This window comes from Cyanistes caeruleus, chromosome 1 (assembly GCF_971803275.1).
Source record: "Cyanistes caeruleus chromosome 1, bCyaCae1.hap1.1, whole genome shotgun sequence".
Classification (NCBI taxonomy): domain Eukaryota; kingdom Metazoa; phylum Chordata; class Aves; order Passeriformes; family Paridae; genus Cyanistes; species Cyanistes caeruleus.
This window is the reverse complement of record NC_141701.1, coordinates 4,005,193-4,023,212: the sequence shown is the minus strand read 5'-3', so window position 1 is coordinate 4,023,212 and position 18,020 is coordinate 4,005,193. Positions and strand designations below refer to the sequence as shown.

The 18,020-nt window shown below is 39.6% G+C and overlaps 1 long non-coding RNA gene across 1 annotated transcript; it reads left to right on the top strand.

The window, feature by feature from the left end:
- The first annotated feature begins 674 nt into the window (after window positions 1-674).
- Window positions 675-5,141, top strand: LOC147655264 (uncharacterized). Its single transcript, XR_015283233.1, has 2 exons — window positions 675-869; window positions 2,908-5,141. It is a non-coding gene; the product is annotated as an uncharacterized LOC147655264 (long non-coding RNA).
- The last annotated feature ends 12,879 nt before the right edge of the window (window positions 5,142-18,020 follow it).

The following is an 18,020-nucleotide window of genomic DNA, read 5'->3' as shown; positions in this document are numbered from 1 at the left end:
AAGGAATTTCTTGATCTGTACATAAACTGTGCTGCCTTTCTGCACATTACAAAATTTTAAGATCCACATATTGTATGAAAGATTTGGTAGATTTTTGATAGTCTTTGTTCCTTAAATAAGACTTTTTGTAACAATTCCTGACAATTCCCATCTTGTTCACTGATCAAAATGCACTGAATCTTAAGATATTTTTGGGCTCCTTTACTGATTTAATTGCAACCTCTCAAAACCTTTGCTGTTCATCCTGCCTCATTCTTCTCGCACTTTGACTCGTGTCCTCTTCCCATTGTCTGTTTTGTGCATTTTTGTCATCTTACATCAGTCTTTCCCCTTTTTCTTCCTTACACTCCTCCATCATAGACCCAGAGACCATTCCAACTTCCTTGAGTTGGAAGGGACCTTGAAGACTCTCCAGTTCCAACCTCTTGACATGGTCAGGGACACCTTCCAGTAGAAAATGTTGCTCAGGACTTCTTCCAGACTAGCCTTGGACACTTCCAGGGATGGGGTAGCCACAGCTTTTATGGATAACCTATGTCAGGGCCTCACAAGTCTCACAGAAAAGAATTTCTTCCTAATATCCAATCTAAACCCACTCTCTCCCAGTCTGAAGCCATTCTGCCTTGTCCTGCTGCACCAGGCTCTTGAATTGTCTCTCTCCATCCTTCTTGTAGGCTCCCTTCAGGCATGGAAAGGACACAATTAGGACACCACAAATCTTCTCCAGGCTGAAGAGTTCCAGTTCTCTCTGTTTCCTCATAAGAGAGCTGCTCCATCCCTCTGATCACCTTGGAGACCTCCTCTGGACTCACTCCAACAGCTCCAGGTCCTTCCTGTGCTGGGCCCCAGTGCTGGATGAAGCTCTGCAGGTGGGGTCTCACCTGAGCAGAGCAGAGGGGCAGGATCCCCACCCCTGCCCTGCTGCCCACACCACTTTGGATGCAGCCCAGGACACAGAGGGGGGTGCACACTGACAGCTCTTGTCCAGCCTCCCATCCTCCAGCACCACCAAGTCCTTCTCCCCAAGGATTCTCTTGATCTGCTCATCCTGATGCCTAAAGACTTTTGCTTTTTATATATTTTGCATATATTCATAGCTCATAGAATACTATTACATAGTTATGTAGCTCCTAATATTTTTCCTACCCTTTCTCTTAGATTTTAGAACAATAAGTTAACCTTCTAATACATTCCTGAAGTACTGCTTAGTCTAATTTTCAAGAAGAGAGCTAGGAGTACATTTTGTTTTCCAATCAGAAGCTGAGAAGATGTAACAAGAAAATGGGGCAAATAAGCCCTGGACTAACTCCAGTGGGGAAAAATTACCTAACTGATTGCTCTTCTAATTACACAATATCTGTTAAATATGCTAATTTTTAAAACTTATAAAATGTAGAAATGCAACACTGGAGGTGCCCAGGACACCCAGAAGCTTCCAAATAAAGGTCTGCTTTTTATTCTACTGTTTCAACACTGTAAGACTTTTCCCCTTGATATCAGGCAACAATCCCCTAATCCTGGACTGACCCCAGGGGTTTCCCTGACCCAGGTACAGAACCAGAACCTGGCCTTGTTAAACCTCATGGGAGTCCCATCAGCCCATTTCTCCAGCTTGTTCAGGTCTCCATGGATGGCATCCTGGTTCCCCTGGGTCATCCTGAATTATTTCTTTTCCACCTGACCTCAAGAAAAATCTCCTAGTCCTGAGCTCCTTATCAGCTGAGAATCCCACATTACCACTTACCAGGACAACCAAATACAGCACAGGGAACTCTGTGAGTCATTCTAAATCATCATAAATACATGAATTAAACTCACAGTTTTAATGTCTTCATGGCATTGTTGCCCAGATGATTTGTGGGATAAACAGGGACATATTTTGAGCCCTCTGACAGGCTTAAAGAAACTGAAATGTAATTAGAAGAGAGTGAGTTATCAGCAATTCAAGATGATGCTAACAACAAATAAAAAGATGGGTTTGATTGACCTGATAGAGAAGAGAGGATCTATTTTATATTTATTATGTAAATGTTACCAGTAAAGATGAGAAGGAATAAGAAGAGTGACTTTACTAAGTTTCCCAGTTTACTGAAATTCAAAGGAAGAGACACACTCATGAGTCACGTTTAGTGGAGCGGAGTGGAAAGGATCAGTATTTCCTGTGCCATTTGTGTATTTTCAGCTTTCCTCCACAATACTTAAGTTTTCTGCCTAAATAAATCATTTTGGAAGTCCCAACAGCAGGAGAGTGATGAATGGGAAGGCAGAAGTAGAGTGAAAATGAGCTAATCTCCCCAATACATTAGAATAATAATTCTTTGTCAGGCCTAACATTCAATGAAAAATGACTCCTGCTAGCGCATTAGTCTGGAGTGGAGGTTTTGATAATACACTAGTGGAAAGCAAAGATTCATCTTTGAATCGAAGGAAAGTGAGGGGCTTAGAGGATCGCTCAGAATAATTCAGATGCAATGAAATACAGTTCATGGCAAGAGAAGAGCTAACACAATAGCCCCAATCAAATATGAGTTCGACACAGTTAGAACTAGTACTCTAATTACCGGCAATTGATTTAACCAAAGAGCTTCCTGCAACTCTGTAAGAGTGAAAAAAGGGATTTATTTTGTTTGTTTTTGTTTTTTTTTTTACAGTGAAGCCCATGCTTTTTCAATGGTCTCTTGATTCCTAGGAAAAGAACTAATAGATCAAGTGGGAAGTTTTCATTGAATAAATCAAAGATATTTTGCCATCAGTAAACCGTCAGGCATGGAAATCCATTTCCTAGAAAGTGGCTTGGGACTTTATGTGAACAAGAGTGTCCTCAAATGCCAAATCAGTGTTAAAAAGGAAAATGTGGTACCCTGACTGTTTTTAGCCACTTTAAATATCTTTTTTTTTTTTTTTTAGGTGACACAAATTCATGGAACTATGCTGGGTGTTGAGACAGCTCCCCGGAGGCTAAGTGACTTGAGTGAGGAGTTTGTCAGTGCTGACAAAAAATGCCCTGAGTTGTAGGAATTCCTCCAGGAAATATAAAATATCTACAGGGAGACAGGCAAGAAAACTGGAGGCCTAATTGTTTAGATCTTAAACAAACATGTCTTGCTTGATTTGTGGGAGCCAGGCTGATGCAGGTGTAGGTCCTCACCATGAATAAAACAGTGAATCTTCCAGAAAAGGATCAGGTGGCAAAGAGTGGTGACGCTTTCACCTCCATCCTGTGTCAACAAAAGTGCGGCCAGCAGTGCCAGGGCAGCGATTGTCCCCCTGAGTTGGCACTGGCAAGGCCACAACCCAAATCCTGGGTTCAGTTTTGGGTTCCTTACCACCAGAAAGACTTTGAGGTGTCCAGAGAACAGCAACAGAGCTGGGGAAGGGTCTGGAGCTCAGAAGGGATCTTCTCTCTCTCCACCACTCCCTGACAAAAGGGTGCAGCCAAGTGTGTCACTCTTTTCCTGGGATCAAATTATGGGATGAGAGGAAATGGCCTCCTCTTGCATCAGGGGAGGTTTAGGTTGGATATCAGGAAAAGTTTCTCACTGAAAAGGTTGTCAAGAATTGGAAAAGGCTGCCCAGGGAAGTGGTGGAATTGCCATCTCTGTAAGTATTCAAATAACTTGCAGATGGTGCTTAGGGACAGAGTTTAGTGGTGGCCCAGCTGATGAAAATATCTTGAAAGTACTTTATCTAGAAGCAGAATTTTAAATACTTGCAGCATTATGAGCTATAAAAACACAACAGTGTTTTTACACAGGCATAAAAGAGGTGAGACGATATGTCGTGTACATCAGACCATGGAGTTAACAGGATAATCTGCAGGATGTGTCTCCTTGAACTCTGCTTTCACTGTTTTTGCAAGTTCTATGAGTTTTGACGATTTCATCCCTGAGAAAGGCATTTTTTGCTAATTAACCTTCATTCCAGATTGGCTGTGTTTTTTGTCACTGGAAGTTATAACAGCCAATCTAGCAATCTGCACTCAAACAGTTGCTTTGTCAAAGTTACCCCTAAAATAATTTCACTGCCAGAAGTCACATTAAAATGACACAATTTCAAGGCTTATATTAACCTTAAATATTTCTTTTTAAATAAGTAGGAAGGTAACTAGGAGAGATGGGCATCTCTACTTTGAACACAAGATGAAGTAAAGATCAAGATAATTTCTAAATTGTTCTAATCTCATGCCTCAGTGCTTTATAGCAGCCCTTTAGAGTCAACTGAATCTTTGATCATTGACTAAAATCTAATAACTTTGGCAGTAAATGAGGTGTGAAATGCTGTCAAAATCATTTCAATAATACCTGTGTATTACTAAACATTTTCATCTCTGTGGTAGAAGTTTGTAAAAAAAGCCACAGTTTAACAATTGATGGCTCTAGAAATCAACATGCTTTTGCAATGAAAAATATTTGAAATGTCCACCATGCCTTAGATTTCAAGTCCAAATCAAGGGAAATTCCTACATGGTGACAAAAATATTGATGGACTGTTATAAATATTCAGAATATTGTATGTAGACTGTAATGAAACCATTACAATTCTTTGTAAATATAGCAGTCTTTCTATTCAAAGATTCCAGAGAGATTTTAACAGTTGACCTTAATAGGTCAAAGTTTTGCTTTTTTTTCATTTAAAGTAGGTATCTAAGTGCCTTTTTTTCCAAAGGAGATACCAGGCAATGATCTGTAAGTAGCAAATTCCAAGAGTCAAGTTTTTCTCTAGAGTAGAATTATCTCTTGGGGCTGGAGAAAACAATGTGTGTGTCAGCCTGTATGTAGTGTGGATGAAGATTGATTTTTGCATTCAGGAATCCTCCATTCTTTCTTTGACCTTTTCCTCAAATTTTATGTGTGGCTTAATGCATTCTTGGACACATCCAGTTTTCAAAATCTCTGTAAACTGAAGAATAACACTGTCTGATAATGTTCTTTTTGTGAATGAATTGGATGATATGTGTAAATACAGCTGGTTGCAGGCTTTCAAACAGGTAGTGTCTCAACATTAAAATGTTTGTTAGTCCTTCAAGTTTAAAATTACCTTTTTTCATTCAAAACAAAATCATAATTTTTATTTTTGTTTCCACTGAACTGAAACACTGTCTCCTTTCTGAAGAACCAAAATAAAATATGGTTGCAAATTTACTTCCTTTTCCACTCTTCTCTGCATTTTATATTTCCCCTCCTTTTATACAGGTCATTAATACTTTATGCCTCGTTCTGAATTACTATGAGATCTTTGAATGTGAGGCACAATGTAAGCATGAAGTACTAGCTCATGTATATTACAATTACAGTTCCAGGCAGAACTCAATAAGAAGAGGGCATATCTGATAATGTCTCGTATTCTGTCAGAATAAGAAAAAAGTACATAATATAAAAAAGCTTAGAGGTGACCCACAAGGAAATTAATGACTTCTAACAAATCTGGATTTTTTCCCAGTAGAAAAAAAATAATGAATTAAAGAGAAAGATGACGAGAAATTAAAGAAAAAAGTTATGTCTTGTAAAATATTTAGAGAGACAAGTTCAATTGATAGTAAAGGACACAGGTACATTTAGCAGGACCAGAATTGCTCTCTTAGTCTTTGGTTTCTATTCAGATAAAACCTGGAATTACAGGATGAAAAGAAACCATATTTCTCCCTCTGTCAGCAAAGGCAACAGAAGTTTTGTGACAGAAATTGAAGTACAACTGTTTTGGTTTTTTTTTCTCCTCTTTAGGTTGTTTCCATATCTGAGTGAATTTAAATGGGAGGTTTTGGAAAACATTGAACAGTGCATTTATTTTTATATTGAACATGATCAAATATGTCTATTCTTGATGTCCAAATCAAGATGAGAAATGAATGGCACTGCTGTTCAGACCAGCCACTCATTTTATGGGCTGTATTTCAGTCCCTGGACCTGGCTGCCTGCATTCATCCTGTTTTGCCAGTCCTACTCGAATCCCCTTGAAATGGAGTTTCAGCATTTTTCATCCCTTTTATTGGTACATTTTGAGGTTAATTCAGCTCATGCTTTGCTTTAGAGAAGCTGGCAAGTCTATTATGTAGAGTTCTGGTTGCACTAGATGGAAAAGACCCCTTAGGTCAGGCTATCCCCTCCTTGTGCTCCTTGGAGCTCCTGTTTCAGTTCCCAAGTGGTTACACTGCCACTGATTCTCCCCTGAAGATGCTTTTGAGTCTTCAGATCCCTGTCAGGAACAATTCTCAAAATTTAGGTGACATTTCCTCTGTTTCAGATTCCTATCTCTGTTTCCTTTTCTATTTCTATTCTTATTCCTAATGCATGACTTTTTTTTTAATATAGCCAAAATAATTTGTGTCTGTGATATATTCCCCTCTCAATTGAGTAGTTTTGAATGATTAATCCATTACACATACTCTGGTTTTGATCTTGCTAAACAGTTATGCTACTTGCTTGCATATGAGAACATGAGTAGTTGCCAGATATGGGAACGTGAATAGTTTCTTACAAGCCTATGGAAATCTAAATTCTGAGGTGAAAACTACTCAAAGAGACTCTGTTTTTTTCTAATAGCTTTTCTTCTACTTTTCTCTAAAGTCCCTTTATTTTGGATTTTTTTTTCCACAGAGATCTCAGCCTGTTTCCTTTTCTGCAATCTGTTCAAAATTTTGTAAAGTGGTCCTTCCTGTGTCAGACCAAAATTAAAATCTAAAAAACAGCATGAAAAATATCATGTGAGCTCATTCTAATGATGGAAGAAAGATCTTCTAACACTATCTGACTGCTGTATGACTTTTTTTTGTTACTGTCCTGGGGACTGTAAACTCCTGCATCTGCTCTTTGCTTTTCCTCCTTAACCTTTTGAATTCCTTGAATGGTGAGTCTGTCCTGATGAAAACTGCATGTTCACCTCCTGTATACCCACTGGTCAACAATATTGTGCTGTTTGTTCTTCTATCTCTTCCTCATGAAATGAAGTAGAAAATAAATAAAAGAGAAGTAACAGAAATTTTTACACTGTTCAATAAATGCCTCCACATAATCTGACACACAGGGTACTCACCAGTGAATGTATTTTTGGCTATAAGGTGATAGTGAGACACTTTATTAAGCATGAAATAGGACTTCTTATCATGCCTCTCTCATGCATGAACATACACCCAGACAATCCTCTGCCTGAATAATTTATACCCCTCTCAAAGAGACATTTAGTCACCCAGCCATGCGTTACTTGCTACTGTTCACATTTGTCATGTGATGGTTGGTCTCTTCCTGAAGGTCTTCTCAAGAAAACCACCAGCCATGGAAGTGTTTTACTTTATTATGAGTTTATTTTTGCTTTACCTGTGTGCAGTTCTCTGATTTTGTTTCAAAAAGAGATGCTGGAGATAAAACTTCCTTCAACCTATTGGGTGACTGATCTCATCTTTTTTTTACCATTACTCTACTTTTGTAAACCCGTCCTCCACATCACAGGAGAGAATGAGGAGCTGTGCTGGACTCTGCTTCCTTGGAAATGTAATTACTTTGTCTTGCCAATGTCTCTAGCAAGGGTTGTCTCTTAAGATTAACTCCTGAAATAGAGATGTCTGCTGCTCCAGGTTGAGAGTTATTGCCTGCAGAGTTATTGACATTGCTCCACAGGAGCTGTGGAAGGGTCAGCATTGTGCTAGGAAAGAGGGTGGATGTTAAGAAGGGTGTGGATTAACAATTTTAATTGCTTATCTATCTTGTTCAGCTTGGAAAGCCTCATCACAGTCTACACCTTCCCCAAGTGGGGCAGTGGAGGGGAGGGTGCTGAACTCTGGTTACCAAGAGGACACATGGAATTGTTATGAATCAGCATTGGGGAAGTTCAAATTGGACATTAAGGAAAGGTTCTTCACTGAGAGGGTGGTCAGGCACTGAAGACTCCCTTATGGCACTAAGGAGCTTTTGATGATGGTCTCAGTCATAGGATTTCATTTTAGGAAGTCCTGTGAGGTGCAGGGAGTTGAACTTTGTGATCCTTGTGGGTCCCTTCCAGCTGGAGATTGTCTGTGATTTTATTCTTGTTGCTTTCTCTGTACATAAGCACTTCAGCCACATTATTATATTCTTTTATAGCTGGACTTGTGATGATTCTGAATTGGACTGTGAATAATTAGACACCAACAAATAAACACCAACAAATTCTCGCTTTTAGCTAATCTATAGGTAAGATGCACTTCCTCTCTGCCCATAAACAAAACTTTGAATTTAACAACCATGGCTGGTCCTTCAGACTTGAATATCATGTCATAACTTCCAGGTGACACAGACATAGGTAGCCAGCTTGGATTTGGGCTATAGAGCATCTCACAGATAATGCCATAAACCTCTTGCACTGCTTGGTATTTAGCAAATATTTGTGTAGAGAGTAGAGGGAAGATTAGATGTCATCACAGCAGTTTGTGTTTCTGCATGAGGGTTTTAATTTGAATCAGAAGGAGAAAGATCAGTTAGCTTGAATCAAAAGTGCTGAGAAGGATCTTACAGTAATTCTCTTGTGTTGCACTTTGTTTTCTGTCACAGAACTTGGCAGACACCAAACTCAGCTCCATTTAGAAGAAATTGGAAGACGTCTGGGGTTCACCCAAACCAATCAAATTATATTCAGTGAGACCTGGGTTAGGTCCAGTATTAAGCAAAAATTTTAAGTTGTCTATAGTATGGATGCATGGTCTTTAAAAAGAGCTCTTCTTTGGTGCAGACCCACTGCTGCTGGTCTGAATTATTTCTTAAAGTAGGAATTCTTTTATTTCAGCTTTTATTTCTGAGAAAAACTGGTGATCTGTGAATCAGAATTTAATGGTCTGAGTTGGGACAAGGAAGATTTCCCAATGAGTCAATCTGCAAAGTGACAATGAGGCATCTCTCAGCAGCACTTGGAGTCTGTGCTGATAGTGAAAGGGAGAATCTTTCAAACCTTCAGCTATGCCAGGGAGTCCTAAAAGCCTCTCCATGTTCCTGGAAAGCTGGATACTTTCAAAGAAACAGCATGCTGGTCATGAAATTTGAGCTTGAAAAATGAAACACCCAGGTTTCTGAGACATCTTTAAGTTTCCAAAACATTGTCAGCACTGCGGCACTTTGCAGATGAGTAGAATATTCCCCATGTAAGCTTTCTCATGAAAACATTCTACCAAATACTCTGTATTTGATCTCAATCTTATCTGAAAGCATTTTTAAGCTGGAGTATTTTGGAAAGGGAAAATATCACTGCTATGACTTCAGTGATCTAAATTATTGTTTTGCCATGGGGATAAATAAAAGAGGAAATATTTCTAAAGAGACAATGGAAGTAGGATGCAAACATTGTTGCTTTGCCAGTAATACTCAATCATTTTCAGAAAATGCTTGAAAAAAAGGAAGAAAAATCTTTGAAATAGAAAGAAAGAGAAATGAAAACATCACAAAGCTTAATTAAATTTTCAACATTGTACAGATAATAAAAAGAAACAATGAAAAGGCATGATTATGTTAATTCCATCAAACTCAGGGGTAATAATCCAACCCCAGAGATCTGGCCCCAGAAAGCAATGCACATACATCCACTCTGAATATGCATTTGGGCAAAACATTTTCATATATGTTGAAAACCAAACAGCATTACGACATGTTGTCATTTTGGATAATATTGCTTGCAAAGTACCTTGAAGCTTCCTTTATCAATGGATGTTTATAAATTTTTCATGATCCTCCATTCAGAAGAAATGGTTAAGTAATGAGCTTTATATTTGCTATATTCATTTTGTTATGTGAAATATTAACGCTTGGGGGTTTTTTTCAAAACAGTTTCTTACAAATATTTTCAGGCTTTGTATTCTTGTAGGTTTTGAGCACACGTGTCAAAGTGGCCAAGAAATCTATTTGATACAGTTGTATTTGCCTTACATGTCAGTTAAATTCTCTTAATCCAGCTAAATTGTTATATGATTAGAGAATGGGAAGTTAAATTGTTGATACAGAGGAGCTAAGCAGAAGACACTAAATATTTAATGCATTGGCAGAAGGACTTGGGTAACATTTCCTTCATTGAGCAAACAAGCTGGCCCACCCCATATGGAATCCCTCAAGTAATTACTTCTGAAAAATCTGTTGCAAACTTCTGATTATCTGCACAGCTCTTAAAAAGAGCTGCTGGGGAGATCTTAGACTTGAAGTGTCCAGCTCCATCCTCATGTCTGGAAGAAGGCCCTGTGCTCATGGGGATGATGAGTATCAAAGATATTTATTAAAAACCATCCCTAGTCCACCCTCCATGAGTTGACATTTGTCCTTCAGATTCCCCTGGTCACATCAGCTGTACTGATGGACATTTTGGGAGATTAGATCCCACGTTTCTACTACATGAGCTCAGTTAGGAGCTCGATATGAATTCCATCCTCCTGAAACTCTCCACAACCTGAAGAGCACTGAGCGTGTTCCAGTCTGAAATACTTTGGGTAGCACAACCTTGTTCAAGCCCTGTGGCAGAAACTCTCCATTGAGGTTAGATGCAAAATAATGGATTAATGCTCTGATCTACTGCACAGCCCCAGATGGAACACATTTTGATCTCTGTGTGGAAAACACACAAAAATTCCCCAAGGCTGATGTTTTACCTTCTTGGCATCAAAGCAGTGATACAGGATCTCCTGGGAATTGCAGTGCAGCTGCCTCATGTTCTCATTCTCCTCTGGATGATTACTGAACCATCCAGACTGCAACTTCTGAACTATTTTAAAGCTTCTTACTGGGGTACTCTGTGGGGATCCAGTGGGTGCTTTGCACCCAGGAAGTTTTTTTGGCATTCTTTGAGTAGCTGCCAGCAGGATACAAATTTCCATGGTTGTGCAAAGCATTTAAGTTGGGACCTTATCAATCCTTCGAGGTCTGATCTTTTTTTCTTTTACTGGGATTTATTATTCAATGAGTATGTGCATGTTCAGATAGTTTGCATTCTCCTGGCACTGTCATTTTCCCGTGAATACACATTATTGGTCACTGCCAGAGGCAGGAACTATGGGCTGGATTAATATTTCATCCAATCTTGCTACTTATGCAGTTACAGCTCTGAAGTTTCACAGATCTGACATCTGCACCTCTCTTTAAAGGTGATCAAGTCACATCCTTACCATGGCTCAGGTTCCGTATCTTCTCTGAACATCTTCCTACAGGAAGGAGTAAAAGGAGAACGTTTCCTTTTGTGTAGGCTTTCTTTGCACAAATTTTTGTTCTTTTATGAGTAAGAGAGGACAAATAGAATTATGTTTGTTTGGAGTAGAAAATGCTGAGATTTCTGTGTGTTTTCCATCTCCAACATGTAACCCTGAAAAAATGTGTCATGATTACTGAGTGCCCATCAATCTGGAGCTCTGGTAAGGAATAATAAAATAAATCATCATGAGGAAGAGCCATATTAGTCCTGACTGTAGTAGTCTTTAATGACACCAAGAAAAAAGGCAGTATTTTCATTTAATTAGACCAAGAAAGGTTGAGTTACTGCACTTGGGTGGACATCTCATGGATTGTGTTCCAATGAAGGTGTTGGATAAAGTCTTCCCTACTGTTTCTGGAAGTGCTGTAGATGTTCAGGATCAATGCATTAAATAACTGGAAAATTGGGAACTAAACTTTCATCATTAGATATTTAGGAACATGAGACTCCTACCCAAAACACCTGAATTGGGCACGCAAAATTAGGCATTATGAAAACATCCAAAGCAGTAATTCTAAAGCACAGACTTGTGTAAACACTCTTTTTCTGAAATCAGTGCTCTTTAATTTTCACTTCTCTCTAAACTCGTTTTAAATGACACAAACCAAGCTGAAAAAAACAATGTAATTTTCATGCCAGAATAAAAGCACCTATTAGCATAATTATCCTGCTTTCCTGAGAAACTAGGACCTGAAAGAGAACATGAAAATGTCCTAAAGACAGAGAAAAATTATCAGCCATGGATTTGTGGGTATTAATACTCTTTCTCATCACAATCAGGTGAAAGTGCTGCTCTAAACAACAGCACTGGATAGGACTCAGAATAATTTATATTCAAATGTTTTTTTGTTTAAAGATTTCTTGTGTAGAGAATTATGCAAAGTAGGTCTGTATCTTTTCTCCACTGACTAAACAGGTTATGTAAAATTTCAGTGATATTTCACTATGCATTCCATTTTGCTGACCAATAAGGTGAGTGAGTGTGTGTGCATATTTCCTCAGAAGAGACCTGAGCATAATGACATCCAAAATAAACTCTGCTTTGCCAGGAAGAGACAAAGAAAGATTTTCTTCCTCAGCTGTGACCTAAATGGGGAGAAGAGGACCCCAGTAATTTGTATTGGCTCATCCCAGTTAAGGCAGTAAATGAACCTGACATTTCTTTCTTTTCTTGCATTTCTTGTCTACCTTTTTTATCCTGGAGGATAGAACTGGAACAAATCTTTCTGCACAAAACTTCACGATATGTTATCCAATGGCTTGATGTATAAAACTTGGATTAAAATAGAATTTCAGAGAGTTTTGAAAACTACATAAAACAGTATCCCACCCCCACTGCAGAGTTGATAATATCAGATTTGGGATCCCATTCCTGGAAAGCAGCGACCTGAGGCAGGTTTTGCTCTGTTGTGTGACATTTTTAGTCTTTCCTTAATGACTTGACTGAGCAGTGAAATACTTAATATTTTGGCTCTGATTTTCTCCCTCTCAGTCATTATTCAAGTACCAATGAGGAGATATGCAATAGTTTTATTTTCTGGACAGTATTTCAGCCTCTATTTCACCAGGTTGTTCAGAGAATCTGTGGATGCCCCATCCCTAGAATTTTTCAAGGCCAGTTTGGATGGGGCTCTGAGAAGCCTGCTCTAGTGGGAGATGTCCCTGTCCATGGCAGGGGGTTGGAATTAAATGATTTTTAATGTCCCTTCCAGCTCAAACTATTCTGTGATTCTGAGATTAAGACAATTGTCTCAAGTGGCAACACCAGTGGGTAAAGTCTGATATTCCCCCACCAGCTCAAGCCTTGGACATCATCCCTGTGCTGGGAGATGTGGTCAGGACACCAACACCTGTGTGAGAAAGAGCCTGGCATTTGGAGCACAGCGAGTAAATAACCTCAAATCAAGTTTCCTCAGAGAATTTTGATGGATACACCTTGTTTTTCATGCTGTGTGCAGGGGCATAGAAAAGCCTATGAGCAAGTATTGAACCAGTACTTGAAATTATCTGAGAAAAGTTATTTGGGATTCTGAGCCGTGGCTGCAGCTCCTGACCCTGCCACAGACAATTCATAGACCTTGGGCAAAGCTCTCTGTACTCTGCAGCTTAAAATGGAAGTAGTGAAACTTCATTTCCTCGCTGTTTGTCTTCTTTCCCTCCACAGAACAGGAAGATTTTTTATGATTCTGCTCCACAATGTCTAAAAAGGAGATTAAGGTTTTTCATGGAGTTGCCTGTCTGTTGTGAACCGTAAATAATAAATACGCAATTCTGTTCTATGAAACAACAAGCTTTATCTTCCATATTATATTTCTGTTCAATAAGTCCTATTGCTATTTCAGCTGGAAAAAGCAAGCATCAATTTTCTCTCACTAGTGGGACAGGAAATTTTTCTGCATTCTGAAAGAAAAAAAAATAAGGTGGCAGCGGGGGGAATATGTAGCACCCTAAAGCCACCTGCATATTTTGGTTACTGGAATGTGCATTGACAATCTCCAAAATATTCTTCTACCTGCTATGTTAACTATGCAAGAAGGCCATAAGTGCTGAGGTTTAGACAAATCCATGACATTTCCAGTTTAATGGCAATGTTCAGCTTGCAGTTCCCACTGCCAGCAGTACTTCTGGGTTTAATTGTTGAAGTGCTTCTGCTAATGAACAGCTGATGTAAAGTGACACTTAGAATAAGAACTTTGTAGATGGAGAATTTTATATTTATTTCTCCCCCCTCCACACACACTAGGACTATCCTAATGAATGTGGTGCCAAAATTAAAGAACTGTGAATTTTCCCCCAAGATTTTCCAGCTGGACAAGTGGACTGCAGGATACACATCCCTTAGAGGACACAGCTCTGCAATTCTACACCTGGATTCCTCTCCCTCCTTCCCCCTACACACACATGCCATCAGATCGTGCTTCCCTTCCTACTCCCTCCTCCCCAGCTCTGCAATTTAAACTCAGAAGTTTAACTGAAAATTGCTCTAAAGCTTTTTGCTGCTCAGACCATCAATTAGCTTTTGTCCAGACCCAGGTCTAGACAGAGGCATTTGGAAACACAGGGTTGTGCTGGGCTGGAATTGTGTCGCAGTCAGAGCTGAGCTCAGCAGGAGGGCAGAGGAGCCATCCAAAGCTGTCACTTTGGCCACACTGAGTTCACTGAAGAATTATATATTTTGTATGCCTCACCCGGCAGCTCCCAGGCTGAGTTCCTCTGCACATGCTTGATAACAAACTCCCTAGAAATTTCCATGGTAACACTTGGAGATACCACAGTGAACTCAGCAGCCACCTCTGCCTGAGTTTCTTTTTAACAGAGGGAGCCTCACTTTTACACTGCTGTTGCCTGTCCCTGACCATCCCTGGGTGAGCACAGGGTGAGGTGGGAATGGAATATTTTCCATGCTGCAGTCAGGAGGAATTGGGCATAGCCACTGGTTTCTGAGGTAATTGGGACCAAACCCATTTGCAGAGAAAATCATTAGTGTTGAAAAAGACCTCCAAGGCCATCAAACCCAGTCTTTGGAACATCACCTTGTCAATCAGACCACGGCACAAATGCCTTGTCCAGACATTTCCTGAACATTTCTGGGGATGGCGACTCCAGCACCCTCCTGTTCCAACTTAACCAATGTTCCAATCCTGTCCCAATACTTAACCAACCTCTCACTGAAGAAATCTTTCCTGATGTCCAACCTGAGCCTCCCCTGGCACAACCTGAGTCCATGTCCTCTTATCCTGTCACTTGTTACCTGGGAGAAGAGACCCACCTCTACCTTGCCATAGGCTGATATCAGGGAGTTGTAGAGAGGGATAAGGTCCTTCCTGACCCTCTTCTCCAGGCTAAAACACAATAAAAATTATTTTATATTATTAATGTAAATTTATGTTACATTTAATTTATAAATTAATGAGCTATTGTAATATATTGTTTCACAATGATTCCTGACAAAGTACCTGGAGAAATCTGAAGTTCTCCAGGGCACTGTCTCTCAGTTCCAAAGATATATACACATCCTATAGGACCATTTTCAGATCTGCCAAACCCCTGTGAATGACTCAAATACCTTGGGGTATCTCCAGTCACATTGGGTGCATCGTTAGGCAAATGAACTGAGCTCTGCATCTCTGTTTTCCCTGCTGGCTCCAGCCTGATCAGCAGAATGACAAGAACTACAAAATACTGCTGCAAAGCACATAATAAGGCAAGGATCAAGTAAATTTCTTCAGGAAAAGCTGTATGAATCAAGCTATCAGCTCAGCCTTGTCTCCATCCATCTAGGATTAATTATTCTCATTTGTGTACTTGTCGTTGTACACAGGATTATTTTCCTTTAAAATGGGACCACATAACTGCCTCTCCTCATCCCTTCTCCTCTTACTGCAAGCCTTCCCATCCCCTAAAGCTCCAGAAGAGAAAATAAAGCCATAACATCTGTATTTTATTGGTGGGAGTGACAACATGCTCCAATCTTTCTTTATAGTTAATTGCTCCCTGATAATTAAAAAAAGTCCAGAATTTCTGTAGCAAATAAGGAGTTTGACTGTAAAGCAAAATGCACTTGTGAGAGAACAAACTGATAATGGATCATTATCCATTTTCCAAGAAAGGATGCAGTCAGGGCAAAGAGAGCAGAATTCTTTCCAAAATGACTCAAAGACAGAGGCAGAACCAAGGCTGTACTCAAATTTTAGAGTCTGCTGATACAGTTGAACACAGTTTGAGTATTTGTGTCACTTTTCAAATATTTTAGACAGAAGCAAGGTTTGGTTTTCTATGAACAGTTCCACATGAGTAGCGAATTTTGTGGGGTTCTATTCTCCAAAAGCGTCATCCTTCAAAAACAAGAAAAGTTGTTTGTTTGTTTTTTTAATGGATCCATTTCAACCACAGAGCAGATCTTGCCAGTTTTAGGAAAAGTCACTTTCAGAAGGATCTCCTGGAGCTCCCATGCACCCCACCAGGGAACACAGAAACAACAGTTTAAGGATACCAGACATAGTTTAAACTCTCAGATCATAAAAAAGGTTTTTCTTAGTCCTAAAGGTGCTCTGAAACTGGGAATTTCTCAATATTCTACATAATGTTCTTTAAATCTGAGATATTACTTGTCTCAGGGTGCTAAAACTTTTGCTCCATTATTTTTCATATAAGTATTTGGAATAGTGAGAGAGGATTTATTTATTCATTTATCTATTTATTTATTGAACTGTAGTAAGGTAATTAGGTAATTAGGAGAACTTTCAGTTTTAAATTATTTTTGAATTGCAAGTAGGCAAATGAAGAGTTAGAAAATGAAGTGTGTTTCAGAAGACTGACATTTCCCCCCAGACCACCCACCAGCTGGGTTTTAGCTGAAGTGTTTTCATAGTATGGAAACTTAAATGCAGTTGGGAAAGCCATGGAGCAACACAGAGATGATGCAGGAGAAGGGGTTTGGAGCTACAGCTTCTCCCATGGTATTCTACAATTTTGGATGTCTTTGGAAGGGTAGTAACACACAAAAATCCACCCACTCCTCTGCAGCAACCAACTTTTCTGTGTGGTTCAGAGCATGAGTCTTACAGCAGCTCAGACCTTTGCATCTCTTCAAGCTGTGCACAAATTGTCCCAGACACACACATGCTGTTATTTACTGGGGTTCTTCATTCCCCAGGTAATTTTATCAGTCTTCCCAATCAGTGTTTCCATGCTGGGAATTGCATTCAAGAAAGACCTGAGCTTGGTGCCAAAGCAGGGTTTTTTCTTGTGACAAAGCCTGTTTTTATTTCATGGATGTTGTGGGCAGAAGTGTGAGATCTGGGATATCACAGTATTGTGATAACTCCATTGCAATTCCTGCTGCTCATTTCTGCTTTCCAGCGAGGATTCACCAAAAGCAAAAGGAGCCCTGAAGGAAACAACCTTCCCTGGTTGGTAAATAAGAATATAAATGCTTCCTAGTAATTCTCTCACCTATACTGTGAGTTTAAGCAGCTTTTGTTGTTCCAATTTGTTCCATGCAGTCTGGATTTATGAGTGTTTTTTTGGGGAACATTATACCTCTATATTATGCAGTTTACTAATTATTTCTGTAACTGGCACCTGCTTCTGTTACACTGTTTCTGGGTCAGAAAATGTAATTAATACAAATATTATGAATTTTAGTTGAAAATGTATGGAAAATCACTCTGTGAAAAGCCAGTGTCCATAAAGTAGACACAGGAGTCCTGCAAGTTTATTTGAATGAAGGCAGAGAGTCCACAGGGGCACAGACCTGAGGGGTTTTCTCTCCTGGGGTTCTGGAGGGTGCAGCCTCCTTTTATCCCAAATTCCCAGCCACATGTTGCCCTCTTCCTTTCCCCATTGCCTGAGGTACCAGGAAGGTGCAGCCTTCTCAAACCACCTGCCACAAATTCCCCTTAAACCTGGAATTTCACCCCAAAGTTCAGAAGTTCAGGCTTGTGCAGACCCACTTGTTTCAGAAGCCAAACTCTCTGGGTTCTGTAACAATTTTTGAAGTTAATAGAGACACTAAGACCCATTTCAAAGATGTTAACAGCCATTGCCTCGGCCAGGCAATTGTTCATAAAGGCATTAGCACACATCTTCCCTATCAAAGTAATAAAAAATATTCAAAGAAGGCAAATATGTTAAAAGAGATGTGAGAGGACATTAGCAAGATTGCTACAGAGAAAAATCACCAGCATCAACTTCTCTTACCAGGCTTGATTTTCTTGTTTTTTAAATTAGTGATTAGCATTCTTAATGATGGCCTGTCTTCCTATCTGACTCCCAAATACTGTTTGTTCATTTTCCAGACAAGAAATTCACCATGGTGGAGGCAGTGGGAG